Genomic DNA, 16,093 nt, shown 5'->3' with positions numbered 1-16,093 from the left:
TTATGGCAAACACATTGACCTGTGACCAGGCTGTGTGAGGCATTCTTGGGGTCCCTTCCATAAAGAGACCCAGGCCCCCTGTTTGTGTTTAAAGGGCCCTCAGAGCCCTCCCATAGGCATGTGGTGGGATGTGGTGTACCTCCAGCGGCACTACCTTGGTTGCTCCCCATCAAGGCCTGGGGCCTGGCTTCCATTTACTTCTCGTTCACACAGATTTCACAAGCCAGCACAGTTGGGTGCCGTAGGCAAACAGTAAAGTTTGCTATATACGTCTCCTCCAGAGCAGCTATAATAAATATTAAGAAAAGGATCTGGCCGAAACCGGTTTGGCTCAGTGGATAGAGCGTCGGCCTGCAGACTGAGAGGTCCCAGGTTCGATTCCGGTCAGGGGCATGTACCTGGGTTGTGGACATATCCCCAGTAGGAGATGTGCAGGAGGCAGCTGATCGATGTTTCTCTCTCATCGATGTTTCTAACTCTCTATCTCTCTCCCTTCCTCTCTGTAAAAAATCAATAAAATATATTTTAAAAAAAAAAGAAAAGGATCTGAACCCTGAATACTCTGATCTTACGCATAACAAGGGCATATAATAAGTATCATTAATAGTAACAATTTGTGCAGCGATTTACAGATTACAGGGTGGTTTATTTTATCAGCTTCACCTCATTTGATAGTCAAAACAGTTAGGCAAATTGCTTTCCTCATTTTACAAATGAAGAATCTGATTGTTCAAGTGACTTTTCCAGACCGAAGAGCCAAAGATGTGAGGATGGATCACCTGACACAAATATGATGATGTTTGTACTAAAATTTATCTATTTCTAATCCAATTTTGTATTCATTACATCATCTCTTTTCCTTTTTTAAAATTTATTTTCTTATATTGAAGTGACTTCAGATTTACAAACGTGCTGTAAGAATAGTATGAAAAATTTCTGAATACTTTTCATCCCGCTTCCCCAAATACTAACATTTTGCATGACTACAATTCAATTCTCAAGATCAGAAAGTTAACATCGATACAACATCATTATCTAATCTTTAGACTTCATTTAAATTTTGCCAGTGTTCCCATTAACATCATTTTTCTGGTCCAAGATAGACTCTAAGAGCACATATTGCATTACTTGTCCTATCTCCTCAGTCTTTGCCTTGCATGACCTTGGCACTTTGTAAAGGCATTAGCCTACTACATTTGTAGACTCTTCCTCTCTTTGGGTTTGTCTGAGGTGTCCTCATAATTGAAGTCAGTTACGCATTTTTTTAGCAGAGTACCTTAGATGAAAGTTATTGTGTTGTGTTTTCTCTGGGCACCATGTTAGGAGGTACATGATGGCAATTTGTCTACTTACTAATAGTGTATATGGTGATCATTAGGCTAAGTGGTGTCTTCTAGGTTTCTCCACTGTAAAGATATTATTTTCCCTTATTTAATGAATAAGTATCTCAGGAAAGATGCTTTGAGACTGCATAACTAGCCTGTTTCTCATCAACATCTTTTCACTCACTACTGTGTTATTTGCTGAACAGTAATTTTCTATTTCATCAACCTCTTTTCATTTATGAGTTGGAATTATTTTGTAAAGAAAAGCTGTCCCTCTCCCCCCATTTACTTATTCAATTATTTATTTATACCAGTACAAACCCCCAAATTATTAGTTTATTATATGTTTTAAGTTATTAATATCATTATTTGGTCTGTTGTTCAAATTGTCCCAGATTTGGCTATCGAGAGCACCTTTACATTGGCCCCTGCATCCTTTTCTCATTACCATCATTTTTCTCACTTATCAGCTCCAAAATGTTCCAAGCACATATTGTGCTTTCCCATCCCCAGCCCTAGAATCAGGTATTTTCCAAGGATATGTGATTTCCTTTATTGGAGAATGATATTTAGAAATCAAGTTTTTGTTGTACATATGCTCATTGATAGTGGGGTTTCATTGCTTCTAGGCATTCTCAGCAAACAGACCTAAGAGCTATATGTATATACACACACACACACCTACATCATTCTCTATACTGGTAAATAGGGAGAGCATTACTTGCTTTTTACTAATCCTTCTTTAATAGATTTCACTTTTTGAATTAATTAGCTAACATCTTTACTACAATGTGAACAGTAGTAGAGATAGTAGATATCTTTAATGAGTTTCTGATCTTAATATAAATGTCTCTAGAGTTTTCCTGTTAAGATGATGTATTTTCGGACAAAGGCATATTTATTTTACATTAAAGTATCTACCAATTCTTATTTTCTTAAATATTTTTACCAGCAAGAACACAGGTGAATTCAGACAGAAGACATGGGAAGAAAGACAGTATGGTAAACATGGACACAGATAAAATATGCCAGTATGTGTATGAACTATAAAAATGTTCGCTCCTGCCCTGGGCAGTTATCTCAGTGGTTAGAGCATCAGCCAGTGAACCAAAGGGTCTCAGTTTTTATTCCTGGTCAAGGGCACGTACCTCAGTTGCAGGCTTAATCCCTGGCCCCTGGGTTGGGGCATGTGCAAGAGGCAACCTATCAATGTGTCTCATATTGATGTTTTTCTCTCCCTCCCCCTCCATTCTCTAAAAAATCAATGAAAAAAATGTCCTCAGGTGAGGATTAAAAAAAAAAAAAAAGTTCAGTCCTGCCTTCATTCACACCCTTGCCATAGTGCAGGGGTCCTCAAACTTTTTAAACAGGGGGCCAGTTCACTGTCCCTCAGACCGTTGGAGGGCGGGACTATAGTTTTAAAAAAACTATGAACAAATTCCTATGCACACTGCACATAACTTATTTTGAAGTAAAAAAGCAAAACGGGAACAAATACAATATTGTATTTGCATGTGGCCCGCGGGCCGTAGTTCAAGGGCCCCTGCCATCGTCTCTTTATGGGCAGTCTCATTCCCTGTCCCTGGACTTGGGCTCAGTCATAAAACTTGTTTGGCGAATGAAATGGGCGAGAAATGACAGCATGCCAGTTCTGAGACTAAGCCTTAGAGACTTCACATGTTTTCTGTTGTTCTCTTGTGACTTCGCCATGGCCCAGAGAAGCTCGTCCCCTGTATAGCTGTTACTCTGCAGCCTGAGCACCCAATCAATACATGGAGGACAGAGGTTCATCAGCCAACCCACACACCTGCAGCGAGAAGCAGAGCTGCACAGCACAGCACGGCACAGCATGGCACAACAAAGCTTACAGCAGCAGAGCCCCAGCTGACCAGTGCTCAGTGAACCAATCCTTTAGTTTAGACTCCATTTGCTTATTTGGCATAAAAGAGAGATAGAAGGCCTGTAATCTCCAGCCAACTATTTTGAGCCCTTGTTTTGAATAAAGTACTTTTGTATTTTTCTAATCTGCCAACCAGCAGCCTTTTGTTAATGCGAGGATCGACGTTATAACCACCAGTTCCCGATACCTCCTCGTGGTCTTTGAATCTCTTTATGCTATTCACAGTGACTTATCTGTATTTATTTTTCTGTCAATTTGGCCTCGAAGATTGTGGATGTTGTCCAATATACGTGGTTCCAGCTCATTTCTTTCAGGGAAGCATTTGGGAACAGTAATCTTCCTAACATTTAAAGAAAATGTTTTATTTATTGATTTGAGAGCGAGACAGGAAGAGGCAGGAGAGAAACACTGGCACGCTTTCCCACCCATCTATGCATGCCTTGGTTGCTCCTTGCCTGTGCCCTGACCAGGGATCAACCCGCAACTTTGGCAAATAGGGCTGGTGCCGTAACCAACTGAGCTACCTGGCCAGCCCCTAACATTTTTTTTTTAATAGACTGAGGAAGAAAATGAATTCTGTTGGTTCACTATCTCCTTTGTGCCACTACATTTACCTTTTGCATCATATTTCGTAACTCCTATCTAATCTCTAATCCATTTTTCCCCTCTTATGTATACCTAAGAACTCTTTCTTCTGATTTTTGGAGGCTCTTTTACATTCATGGCAAAATCTCTTTGGGCCATCTACTCGACCTGTTTGTAAGTTATTAGTGGTCCCAATTTGGCTCCATCAAATTTTTGAAAGATGTGTTTTTCTTCTAATACTTCTTTGCTTCTAACAGATAGTAATAAAATAAATTTAACAAAAGTCAATTACGGTAGTAAATTTTCCACTCTCCTGGACACTACTCAAAACATGTGTTTTTAGGAGGAACATTCCACAGGGTCCGGGAAACTGCAATGACACCTGCGCAGCACGTGGGGGAGGAGCCTCAAAACCGCTGTAGAGGAGTTCAAGGCAAATCACATTTCTGTGAAAAACTGATGCAGCGTCAAACACAATAGGGCCTTCAACATTTCGGCAAGCTTGTGTTATAAAAGGTGTAACTCAGTAAAAGTATCAGGAGTGTCTGAAAAGGCTGCCTCAAGTACTTGGACTCTTAAATTGCCATCCTGCATTTTTAAAAGTCACATAAAAGAATGGATTTGTGTGAAATTCAAAGTCACATTGAATTCCCTGAGTTCTAGCTCTGGGGTCAAAAAAAGAAAGAATGAGGCAGCATTTTAAAGAGCCATCAAGTCCAATATGTATGACAACAATAAGAAACTTTTAATAGGCACTCTTCTAAAAGAGATTTGAGTTTTTGTGCTCAATACAGTACAAGACTGGGGCCCCAAGTTTACATAATGACACACAGCTAGTTTGGAAAGTGCTTTCTCGCAACCACGGGTGACTTATAAGCAAAGCAGAATCTCAAGTAGCAGTGCAGGAAAAGTGAACATCACGGTTTCTGTTCTCAACTAGAAATGATCCAGAAGTCCAGTTCATGCCAGGTAGCAAGCTCACAGCCACTTACCAGGAAGCCGTGGTCTTGTTTTAATGAAGTTAGAAGATTTCCCTGAGGCCACCCACTGGGCTGTTTTATAGGTAAAAGGCTGCTGCTGCAGCCTTGGGTGTGGAGAGTGGAATCAATTCTCTGCATCATCCTCACTGGTCCACACAAGACTCCAGGGCCGTTGCTTTAATGTTTTTATTCCATTGTACCCCAGTTCTCTTTCCCCATAGGTAGGCATTCTAGTGTATTTGTAATCATTCATTTAGTTAACACTTATTGCATATATGCCTATTATGTGTCATTTCAAGGACTAGGGATACATCAGTAACCAAAACACATTTTTTTAAAAAACCCTGCCTTGCCCTAGCCGGTTTGGCTCAATGGATAGAGCATTGGCCTGCGGACTGAAAGGTCCTGGGTTCAATTCTGGTCAGGGCACATGTCCGGGTTGCGGGCTTGATCCCCAGTGTGGGGCATGCAGGAGGCAGCCGATCAATGATTCTCTCTCATCATTGATGTTTCTATCTCTCTCCTTCTCCCTTCCTTTCTGAAATCAATAAAAATATATTTAAAATAAACAAGCAACCAAAAAACCCTGTGATCCAGAAGCCTACATTCTAGTAGAGAATGCATAATTTAAAAATTTAGTAGTAAATATTATTAAAGAGTAGTAAGTACTGTAAGGAAAAATAAAACAGAGAAGAGGGAGAAGAAATGCTGGGGGGGTGCGGGTGCCATTTTAAACAGGGTGGTGAAGAGAGGCCCCACTCAGAGGGCAACATTTGAAGACTTGCAGGAGGTGAGCAATGGGAGCGCACAGGTATCTGAGAGAAGCCCCAGCACAGCAAGCATGGGCTCTGAAGTACCATGAGGCTGATAAGTATACATCTATACTAATAAAAGGGTAATATGCTAATTAGGCCAGACATCTTCCCGATGACCTTCCGGACATCCTTCCAGACAAAGCCATGGTGGCGGGGCCGAGGCAGAAGCAGTTAGGGACTATCAGGCTGGCAGGGGAGAGCAGTTAGGGGGATCAGGCTGGCAGGCAGGTGAGTGGTTAGGAGCCAGCGGTCCTGGGTTGCTCTCTCTCCTAGATTGGAGAGGGTACAGGCCCGGCTGAGGGAAACACCCCCCTCCCCCCTACGTGAATTTTGTGCACCGGGCCTCTAGTTCATTTTATAAGTGTCCTTGGGAAATGTGTACAGTTTTAGGTGCATACATTTTAATTTTTATAATTGTATTTAGACTTATCTGGGTTCTCCAGAGAAACAAAACCAATAGGAGATTAGATAGATGGATGGATAGATAGACAGACAGATAGATTTGTGGGAAGGAATGGCTAACGTGAGGGTGGAGGCTGCAGTCAGCAAGTTGGAGACTCCGGAGAGCCAGTGGTGTAATTCCAGTCCAAAAGCAGAAGACCAATGCCCCGGCTTGGAGAGAGGCAGAGGGGACTCTTCCTCACTCAGGCTTTCATGCTATCCAGGCCTTCAGTGGATTGGGGTAGCCCCACCCACACTGGGAGGCCATCTGCCTTACTCCGTCCACAGATTCAAATGCTCGCCTCATCTAGAAGCACCCTCACCACCCGCCAGAAATAATGTCCATCCAAATCCCTGGGCACCTGGTGGCCCAGCCAAGTTGACGCACAAAACTAACCATCCCGTATCATATTATAGTTCTCATTCACCTTCAGAACAATGTTCTCAAGGTCAATCCTTATGGTAGGCAGAATTTCAGATGGCATCCATGGTCTTCACCTTTGGGCATGATGATGCTATGTTATAGGTCAAAGCAACACTGAAGACGCAATGATAGAGTTACTAATCAGTTGACATTAATATCCTATCAGCCTAACATAATCACATGAACCCTTTAAAAAGGGTTGTTGAAAAAGAGGAAATCAGAGAGAATTCAAACCTGAATAAGATTCAACATGCAATGGGTGGCTTAAAGAGGGAGGGAACCATGTGGCAAGGACTGGGGTTACCTCTAGAAGCTGAAAGCAGACCTTGACAGATAGCCATCAGGGAAACAGGGACCTCAGTCTTCCAAAAGCAAGGAACAGAATTCCGCCGACACCCTCAATGAGCGTAAGGGGGATTATTTCCCAGAGCTTCTAGATAAGAACCCAGTGCGGCCAACACTGATTTCAGCCCTGTGAGGCCCTGAGCAGAACGGTGAGATAATACATGGGTGGTGTTTCAAGACAGAAAGTTTGTGGTAATTTGTAACACAGAAATAGAAAATGAATACAGTAGTCTTGATGTGCATTTTATTTTTTTTTAAAAAGCACTTATCTAGTACTTGCTTTGTTAGCATTAATTACATTCATAATGCTATGTCATCATCGCTGTCCATTCCTAAAAGTTTTCATCCCTGCAAACATTGCTTTTTAATTTGCATTTCTCTTTGTGCATCTCTTCATATGCTTTTCAATACATGTACATTTGACTCTACCTTATCCTATATAATAAAAGCCTAATATGCTAAGTATACAGTCATCTAGTTGTCCGTTCAACCAATAGAAGCGTAATATGCTAATGATAAGCTAAGGCCACTTAACCAGTTGCTATGATGTGCACTGGCCACCAGGGGGAAGACGCTCCGACCAGTAGGTTAGCTTGCTGCTGGGGTCCGGCTCATCGGAACTGAACAAGACGGGCCAGACAGGTACTGGAGTCCTCCTGTGGTCCCTCCCCGGCTGGCCCACCTCACACGTCCCTCCTCAGTCCCGACAATACACTAGTGGGGTCCCTCAGCCTGGCCTGCGCCCTCTTGCAATCTGGGACTCCCTCAGGGGATACGGAGAGCCGATTTTGGCCTGATCCCGAAGGCCAGGCAAGGGACTCCACTGGTGCATGAATTCGTGCACCGGGCCTCTAGTTCATCATAAGAAAATAAATTTAACTAATAAAAGAAGCTCTAAGTCCTAACATAGCACCTTGCTGTAAAATGGAAATAACAGTACTGACCCCTCTAAATTCTTCTAAAGTATTAAATGAGATGATATATGTAGAGGGCTTATCACCATGCCTAGCAAATTTGATGAGTGGCATTTAGCATTTGTATTAATATTAAAGATATGATATTAATTCTTGGGTGCCATTTCATCTGAACCTTCCCTAACTCCCACAGTGGGACAGGCCGCCTTCCACGTGACAGCCTCGCCCTTACCACCAATGGACCTATGCTCAGGACTTTATGGAGGAAAGAACAGGATTGAGAAATAATTTAAATGCAGAACCTACAGAAGAAAAAAGGATTAAATAACATTCAAACCATAATCTTAAATACGAAGCAACCCAGGGCCACCAGCTGAGGAAGGGAGGGCTGCTGGCAGGGGAGATTCTCCAGGCTGCCCAGTGCTCATCCCCCTCAGGAGGGAGGCTCTGTGCTAGCTCCCCCTGCTGGAGGAAAGATGCTCTGCCACGCTGATACACATCTGACTCCCAAGGAGCACCAGATGTAGTTGTTTATGGTCTGTTTTTATAATGCTGTGACATGCTAATGCGTGTTTTGGGTCTGAATCCCTTCCATTTAATTGATGACACTAATACGTAAAGAACTAAAATCAGCAGATTTCACTTATGATGCGAGCTATCCACCACTGGGCTTTTGAAACATGCATGAGTCCAGTTTTGCTTCCCACTATTATTATCTTGTGTCCTGTTACTAGCAGCAAACACTACAGTCATTTCAGTAAGCTTGCCAAAATGCAGAAGGGACCGAAGCGAACGAAGCCAAAAAATAGCTCTGACATGTCGGAAAAGCAAGCATTCTCACTCCAAAAGTGAGAGGTTAGTACACTCAGCGTGTGGTGTTTGCTGTGTCTTTCTTTACGCAGCGTGTTCACTAGCATTTGAAAAAGAAAGAAAATGGAATTGCCCTGCTTACGCTGCCTTTAAATTACATATTTTCATTTTTTCTAGGTGTTTCTACTTCTTAGAATTTCTAATTGTAGAATTTGCTTACTGAAAATGCATGCTTTGGGCTAGAAAAGAATGTTTAGAAATCCTTACCCTCCCCACCCCCACCCCCACTATCATAAAAAAAAAAAAGCAAGTGGGAGTGGAAATTTGAAAGAGGACCGCCTAATTCAGCACTAAAACCAGTGTGAGAAGCAGCGTGTGCGTGTGTGTGTGTGTGTGTGTGTGTGTGTGTGTGTGTGTGTGTGTGTTGTAAAATGTGCTTTTCAAAGTGCTCAGAGGTTGATGGGAATGTTTGATTAGCTCCTCTGAGAAGAAAGGGTGCTTGGACCTCTATTTCTTCTTTAGAACAATTTGGATGGGATTTGTGATGCAGAAAAACTTAAGGAAAAAAGGATATTCATTCTGTGTGGTGGAAAATTCCTGAAAAAAATAATTTGCTTTCTTCAAACAAGGTATGTCTGATGAATTATTAAGCCATGCAGCTAGTATGCTTTCCATTCTTTATTATGAAAACATGAAAATGTATTTATCATTAAGAAACTACAATACATACCTTGACCAAGAAATCAGTCTGTACAAATTTCAGTCTCAAGAGAACTTGAGGTGGGAGTGGGTAGTAGCTGACATCCTTGTAAACAACTAATATCAGGGGCATATCAACTATAAACAAATTGCACTAAGATAAGTTTAGAAGAAGATTTTTACTGTATCTTTAAGCCAACTTAATTATAATGAAAATAAATTGAAAAGTATGACATTTGTGTAGAATTTTAAAGTACATGTAAGGCTTTTTTCATACCTGGCTTCCTACATGAAATTTAACAGCGATGTAACAACTTGATTATAACAACCTATCAAAAGCAGTATGAGAAACAGGCACCTTGGTGCTAAATTAAAAAGGGAAATTATTTAATGTGGATCTGTACTTCTCTCTACTCAGACAGATCGCAGTGGAATGTGGCTGGATGTGCAATTCTGTGTCTTGTTTACACTGGAAGTGTTTTCTCAGGCTGAATGCTTTTTTACTGATAAGCCCGGGAAGGGGCTGGCATTGTTAACTATTGCAGCTCAGATCTGCACAGGAAAACATGGTACGGAATCTCATTTAAGCATGATTAGTGTCAAACCAGCATAAACATGAAACAAATGCCTCAAGTACAGATTAAACAGGGAGGAGAAGACTGAGTTATTAGACTTGATGGTTTGCTCTGAACAACCCATGGCATCTTTGCCACCTCCGAATCGAGAGTGGAATTCAAGATTTTCTTTGGGTTTATTGTAAAATTAAAGCCAGGCATTCTTGGCCATGGTGGTTATTCAAAAATGTGAGCGCTAAGAAAATAGCATTTTGCCATTACGTTGTGTTGCAACCAATTTGGAAGTCTTGGTGGTCAAGTTCTGAGGTTATTTTCCCTCCGTCTCTTAAAAGACAAAAACACCCTGCAGCAAGGCGGGACTCCATGCTTGCGTGCTCCCTCTGTTGTGTGTGTCCGCCGCAAGCGGTAGCTGTGCGCTGCAAGTGCCTGTCTCTTCTTTACTGAATTAAAATACCCTCTTTGGTAAAAGGCTTTAGACAAAGAGTTGCAAGACTGCAAGGGCTGCATTGTTCGTCGCAATAGGATGAGTTCCCAGGCTGCGCTTCATGTAACTAGATCTCACACCTCACCACTGAAAGGAGACACCCGAGGAACATCGGAAATGCTTCCTATCGATCCTGAAATCGTGTTGACTTTATGAAAATGGTTGAGAAGATCTAATTATCTTGTTCCCTAAGTTACTGAACACGTGAAGAATAGTTTCTTTCAGAGAAAATACCCTGGGTTTGAAAATAGTTTACGAATAGCATCAGGAGGACAGAACTGCATGCGCTGCTCGCCTCTGTAATTCCTGTGAGACCTGCCTTATACGGGAGGGCAGTGAGGCTCAGGGCCAAGAGTCCCAAATTACAGGAACAGCCCTGCCACTGCCGACCTGTGTCACCTTGGAAAAGGTGTGTAGTATTTCTTGACCTGTGTTTCCCCATCTGAAACACAGAAACATCCATGTCTGTACACCCCTCTCCCAGGGTGACCAGGAGGCCCAATATTGACTCTAGGTTTCAAAAAGGCTTTGAAATGTGAAAAGTTCTATAGAAATGTAATCTCTTTCTGCACATATTCTAAGAAAAAGGATTATACTGAAAGTAGCTATTGGCCTTCAAAGTAATGCTTCTTGGACCCACCATGTTCCTGTCACTTGTGCCCACGTATGTAGCTTCTCTCCTTGCTCGGTTAGAAGTATGAGCCTGGTATCAATGGCAGCGGATGCAGGACACGGGTCTCTCTGTCCTTAGAAGGGCACTCTCGCTGTGTGATCTTGGGGAGGTTACTCGACACCACTGTGTCTCCATTTCCTCGCATATGAATTGAAGAAGTTAGACAACATAGTGTCTAAGTTTCCCTCCTAATCCTTCAATTCGCCAATGTCAAGACATGGCCAGGCCAATTTCATTGACGGGACTTTCTGTATGTTACAAAATGAAGAAATATCAAAATGGGGTTTCAGAACTATGATATACTTAAAATGTTTATGTTTACCTAACTAAAGATTTTAACATATACAGAAATGAAGTGAGTGAGTGTGTGTGTGTGTGTGTGTGTATCTCCACAGTGTACTGAGGACAGTGTGGTCCAAGTTGTAGGACAGACTTTTCTCAGGTCTCTGTTGTACTTCTATGGCTGCCTGTAACATATCATGTGGAGACAATATCAAACATCCCAATGTCAGGCCTTCCAGACAAGGCCAAGGCCGAGGCCAAATGGCCCTCCTGTACTATGGATCCCATGGGAGTTTGTCAGGCAGGAGGCTCTGCCACTTCTTAAATGTATTAACTTTGGCAACTTACTTTTCTGAGCCTCAGTTTTCTCATCTCTAAAAAGGGTCTATTGTTAGTGCCTCCCTCATAGGACTGTGGCAAAACGCTTTGATCAATGTTTGGCACACCGTCGGCACCCAAATGTTAGCACATACTTTCTCCATTACATGTGACCAGAATGAAGAAATCAGAGCAGCCGTGAAGCAAAGCAACTGTGATCCTCTTCTAACTTTTCAACATTAACTCTCTGGATATGGTCAGCAAATAGACTTATGGAATTATGTGATATTAATATAATTATTAGAAATGTGTAGCCATCTCTTCATTCAGAGGGTCTGAGCTAATCAATCCATCAGCAAGTGATAACTCGAGAGGCAAGTTCTGTGACGTCCGTAACATGAGAAATCCCAGGGGTCCCCCTCTGGCGGTCTAAAAATGTGTGCCTCTGTGGTTGCAGAAGGTGGTGAAATCCCTGGCCCCCCGAACAAACATAGTGTGAGCGAGAAAAAAATGCAAAGGACTTTGCTGCTTTGCAGGTATGAAAGTCCTCGTGCAAGCAGCAGTGAAAGCTTCTGTTAGTGCAGAGACTGGGGCAAAAGGGAGCGATAGACCAGGGTAAATTTAGGGGAGGCCTCAGAAGCAACTTTTTGATTATGCTGATTGTCAAACTGTAATCAAGCTGCAGTAGCACAGCCCGACAGCTAGGGCCTCCACAGCCACTGCTGGCTCGGACCTGGCCCTCACTCCTGTCACTAGATGCTCCACTGGGATCACCTGCAACCAGCCACTCCGGTTGTGCACTGCACCCCGCTGGCCCAACTCCCAAACCATTTTGGAGCCGTGCACAGCCTGTGGAGACCCTGAAGCCACCCGAGTGTGCCTGACAGTTAGGAGCCCCGAAGCGGCTAGTGCACCTGCAGGTAGCCCGGTCCTTGCTACTGGCCCTGGCTCTCACCACTATATGTGCATCTGCAACTGGCTCCTGCCACTACACTACACAGGCATCCACAGCTGGCCCTGCAACCGAGCACAGGCACCCCACCAGCTCCGGCCGTCACCACTGCTGCACCCTAACGCATCACTGAGGACCCCAGCAGCCCTTCCAGCCTCTGCAGACCCCCCACTGTGCTCACCGAGCACAGCGCAGCTGACGGTGTGGACCCCAGCAACATGATGTCTAGACAGCAAAGCCACCACAAGCCCACACTTCGTGCCTTGCACCACCAGACCCAGGATCACAGCCCCAACTGCCTCCACCCACAGGGGAAGGTCTTTCCTGACCCTGCAAGGCTACAGGGATTGTGAAGAATCAGGGAAACATGACACACCAAAGGAGCGCAGTAAACCTCCAGGAACTGTACACACACACGGAGAAACAGAGATATGTGAACTGCCTGACAAGAATGCAAAGTAACTGCTCTAAAGATGCACAGAGGGCTACAAAAGAACACAGATAAACAATCGGATGAAATCGGGAAAACAATACCAGAACGGACTGAATTCAACAAAGGGACAACATAGAAAAGAACCAGATGGAAATTTTGGAGCTGAAGACACAATTTTAATTTTAAAAAATATATACACACACACAAAATGTAAGTCAGTCTGAGATCTCCTAAGTGAGTTCCTGTTTACAGACCAGGAGGGGAAGGGCCAAGCTCCCAGGAGAGTCCCAGAGCCCCATGGCCACAAGGAGCAAAGGCTATTTCAGTTTCGTTGGTTGCATTTTCCTATGGTTACCTCATTGGTAAAACAAACAGTGGTGGAGACTGGATTTAGAATTTGTTTCTAATCAACTAGGAAACGTTTCCGCCTCCACTGCAAATCCTTAGAGACGGCCCATCTGAAGTGCTCGGGCTGCCGGGGAGCACACAGAACACCAGGCGATGCTCTGAGTTGAGACTTATAAAAGCTGCAGGTCCTGTGGAACCTGCAAAAGGCAGCTCCCCCAGGAAGCAGAGGTGCCTGGGCTGAACCCACTGCCACACTGCATTCCAGGGCTGGTATCCCGAGGGAGGACGGTGAACCGAGACAATGCCGCCAAAAACCTTTCCTGAGTCAAATCCACAAGCCAGGGTCTTGGAACAAGACAAATATATATTAGTTTTGTTTTCACTCAGCTCAGAAAATACGTTGGTGTTTTTTATTCTGGCCTTAAAATTTTTAAAAAAAATGTTTAGCTCATTTCTGCTGCTTCTTACTTCACTAGATTTTTTTTCTTCAATTCTTTTTAAGAATGTTGGGTGTCATTCCTCTGCCATTTGATTGGCCCAATTATCCTACAATCATCTAGAAGATTTTCATGACAATGAGCTAAAGATCCTTATAAATCTCAGAGCAGAGAAGGAACAAAGCTACCGAATTGCTTCCTTTCTGTGTCCTAGAAGAACTGGACTCAATGGCAGTCACAAACCTGTGGTTCCTTCGCCAAGAAGTCCAAAAATCAAGCATGGCCAACCCTGGGCAGCACCTTGTAGTGAGAGATTAAATTTATTGCTTTACCGCTGTTAAGTCCTCAACTAGAATCTAAATGGCTATGTTTTGCAAAAGGATGGTGATGAGAATAATGATGGTAGTAAATCACGATTAATCACCACCCCAACAACAATAATAATTGCTAACATGTACAGAGCTACTTTTACCTGCCAAGTACTGGTCTTTACACATACTAATTCATTTCATCTTACAGCAGGTACAGATTTACCCACTATATTATAACAAAATAGCCTCCATTCTCCCAGAGCTGCCAAGCTGTGGGCACATAATAAACAAACATGTGACAGTAGGAAAGGGGGCTGTTCTTGCCTCTGCCCAGGGTGAAATCTGAGCCCTTTACACATATTAATTCGTTTCATCCTAACAGCATCCATATGGGGTGGGTTATCACTATCCCCATTATACAGATGAGAAAACTGAGGTACTGAGCAGTCAAGGAAATTATCTGAGGTCACACAGTGAGGAAGTGATGGAACTCACCTTCAAACCCAAGCAGTCTAGTTCCAGAGTTCACACTCTTAACCTATCAGGCAATAACTGCACAGTCCTGGTTTTTCTATCACTGCCCTCAATTCATCTTTGTCATCTCCGGAAACACTGCTTTCAAGCCAAGTCAAACTTCAATGAAAACTATTCTTCCTCACAAGTATAGACAGGGCACTAATAAAGATGGTGAAGAGTGAACGCAAGGACTCCCAGAAGGCTGGTGGGAAGGAGGAGGTAGTTCTGGCATTCCTGGGTCATCTCCTGATTTAAGAATCGCTTCTCCAGTGTGTTGGGAAGACATGACTCTTGGGAGGAAAGCACAGAGTAGGGTCATTATCAAGCCCTTTGAGTAGCCAGTCCCCAAAAGGTATCCTTTACCTCTATAGGTTAAGTCCTCAGTGAGTCACAGAAAGAATCTTGTTTTCCTATGGCTCAGATTGCTTCCAAAAAATCACTTTCCCCGATAAGAGTCTCTACATTGACAAGACCCCTGTAGAAATTTCTCAAATTCTTTCCCTCAGTGAGAGAAAGGCAAAAGTTTTGTGTGGACATGTGGTGAAAATTCATAAAAATCGCCCTCCAGGCTATAGTGAGATGGGGCTCTGTTTCTGCATTCCTTCTTCTCAAAAAGAAAATAAAAATCCCTTCCTTCGGGGAACCCAATGTCTGGTTTCCAGGGGAAGAGGTCACTGGCATCTCAGTGCTCAGTGAATTCCCTCCTCTCGGCTCCTTTGTGTCGCAGAGAAAACATGCTCTGGCTGTAAGGTGCAAGCCGACTTGCCCGGACTGGCTTTCTTGTATAATACAGTGAGTAAATCTGTATCCTAAAGCTGAAAGGAATTTAGGGAAGCAGAGGCAACATTCAGTGACGGCAGCAGCAAATATTTATGAGGCCATCGCCATGTGCCATCCATAATTCTGTATTTGGGAAGAAGCGTGAACAAAATAATCTCCATTCTCCCAGAGCTGCCAATCTGTGGGCACACAATAAGCAAATACCCATAAGGGGCCTGGCGGTGATCTGGGCTATGAACACATGAGACAGTGGGAAGGGAGCTGCACAGAGCAGTGAGGGTGAGGGGGGAGTTACACTGCATGGTCATGTGAATGTCTTATCTAGGGAGGCTGAACAGAGAGGGAAGGAAGCCAGGGAGCAACCTAGGTGGATGCGTGGGGAAGAGGAGGGCAGAGGGAAGAGCAAGGGCAAAGGGCCTGAGGCAGGACCTTGCTCCCAGGCCAGTGTCTCTGGAGTAGGCTGAGTGCAGAGGAAGAGGGGAGATCAGGGTGTGGTCTGGACAAGCAGACACAGTGGATACCATCCCAAAGCTCTTCCATTTCCCCCAACGGCCCGTTCGTACACTGTCCCGTGGGCGGTTCTTGCCTCTGCCCAGGGTGAAATCTGAGTAGGCCCCTTAGTATTGCAGATCACGCTTCTATTTTTCAAAAAGACTTTGTTCATATTACATTTCCAAACAATCTCAGTTGTCATTCATACAGAGATAATATTTGGGTAATACTTAACAACTTTACAATGGCCTTCC

The 16,093-nt window shown here is 43.5% G+C and overlaps 1 protein-coding gene across 2 annotated transcripts in view; it reads left to right on the top strand.

The window, feature by feature from the left end:
- Window positions 1-8,928: 8,928 nt before the first annotated feature.
- The window catches only part of VIT (vitrin), a 93,220-nt gene continuing 86,055 nt past the window's right edge, over window positions 8,929-16,093 (top strand). For both annotated transcript variants that reach the window (XM_059660095.1, XM_059660094.1), the window contains exon 1: window positions 8,929-9,168. The gene's annotated coding sequence lies outside the window, so the exon portion shown is untranslated. The remainder of the gene's footprint in view (window positions 9,169-16,093) is intronic.

This window comes from Myotis daubentonii, chromosome 12 (assembly GCF_963259705.1).
Source record: "Myotis daubentonii chromosome 12, mMyoDau2.1, whole genome shotgun sequence".
Taxonomy (NCBI): domain Eukaryota; kingdom Metazoa; phylum Chordata; class Mammalia; order Chiroptera; family Vespertilionidae; genus Myotis; species Myotis daubentonii.
This window is presented reverse-complemented; position numbering and strand designations above follow the sequence as displayed.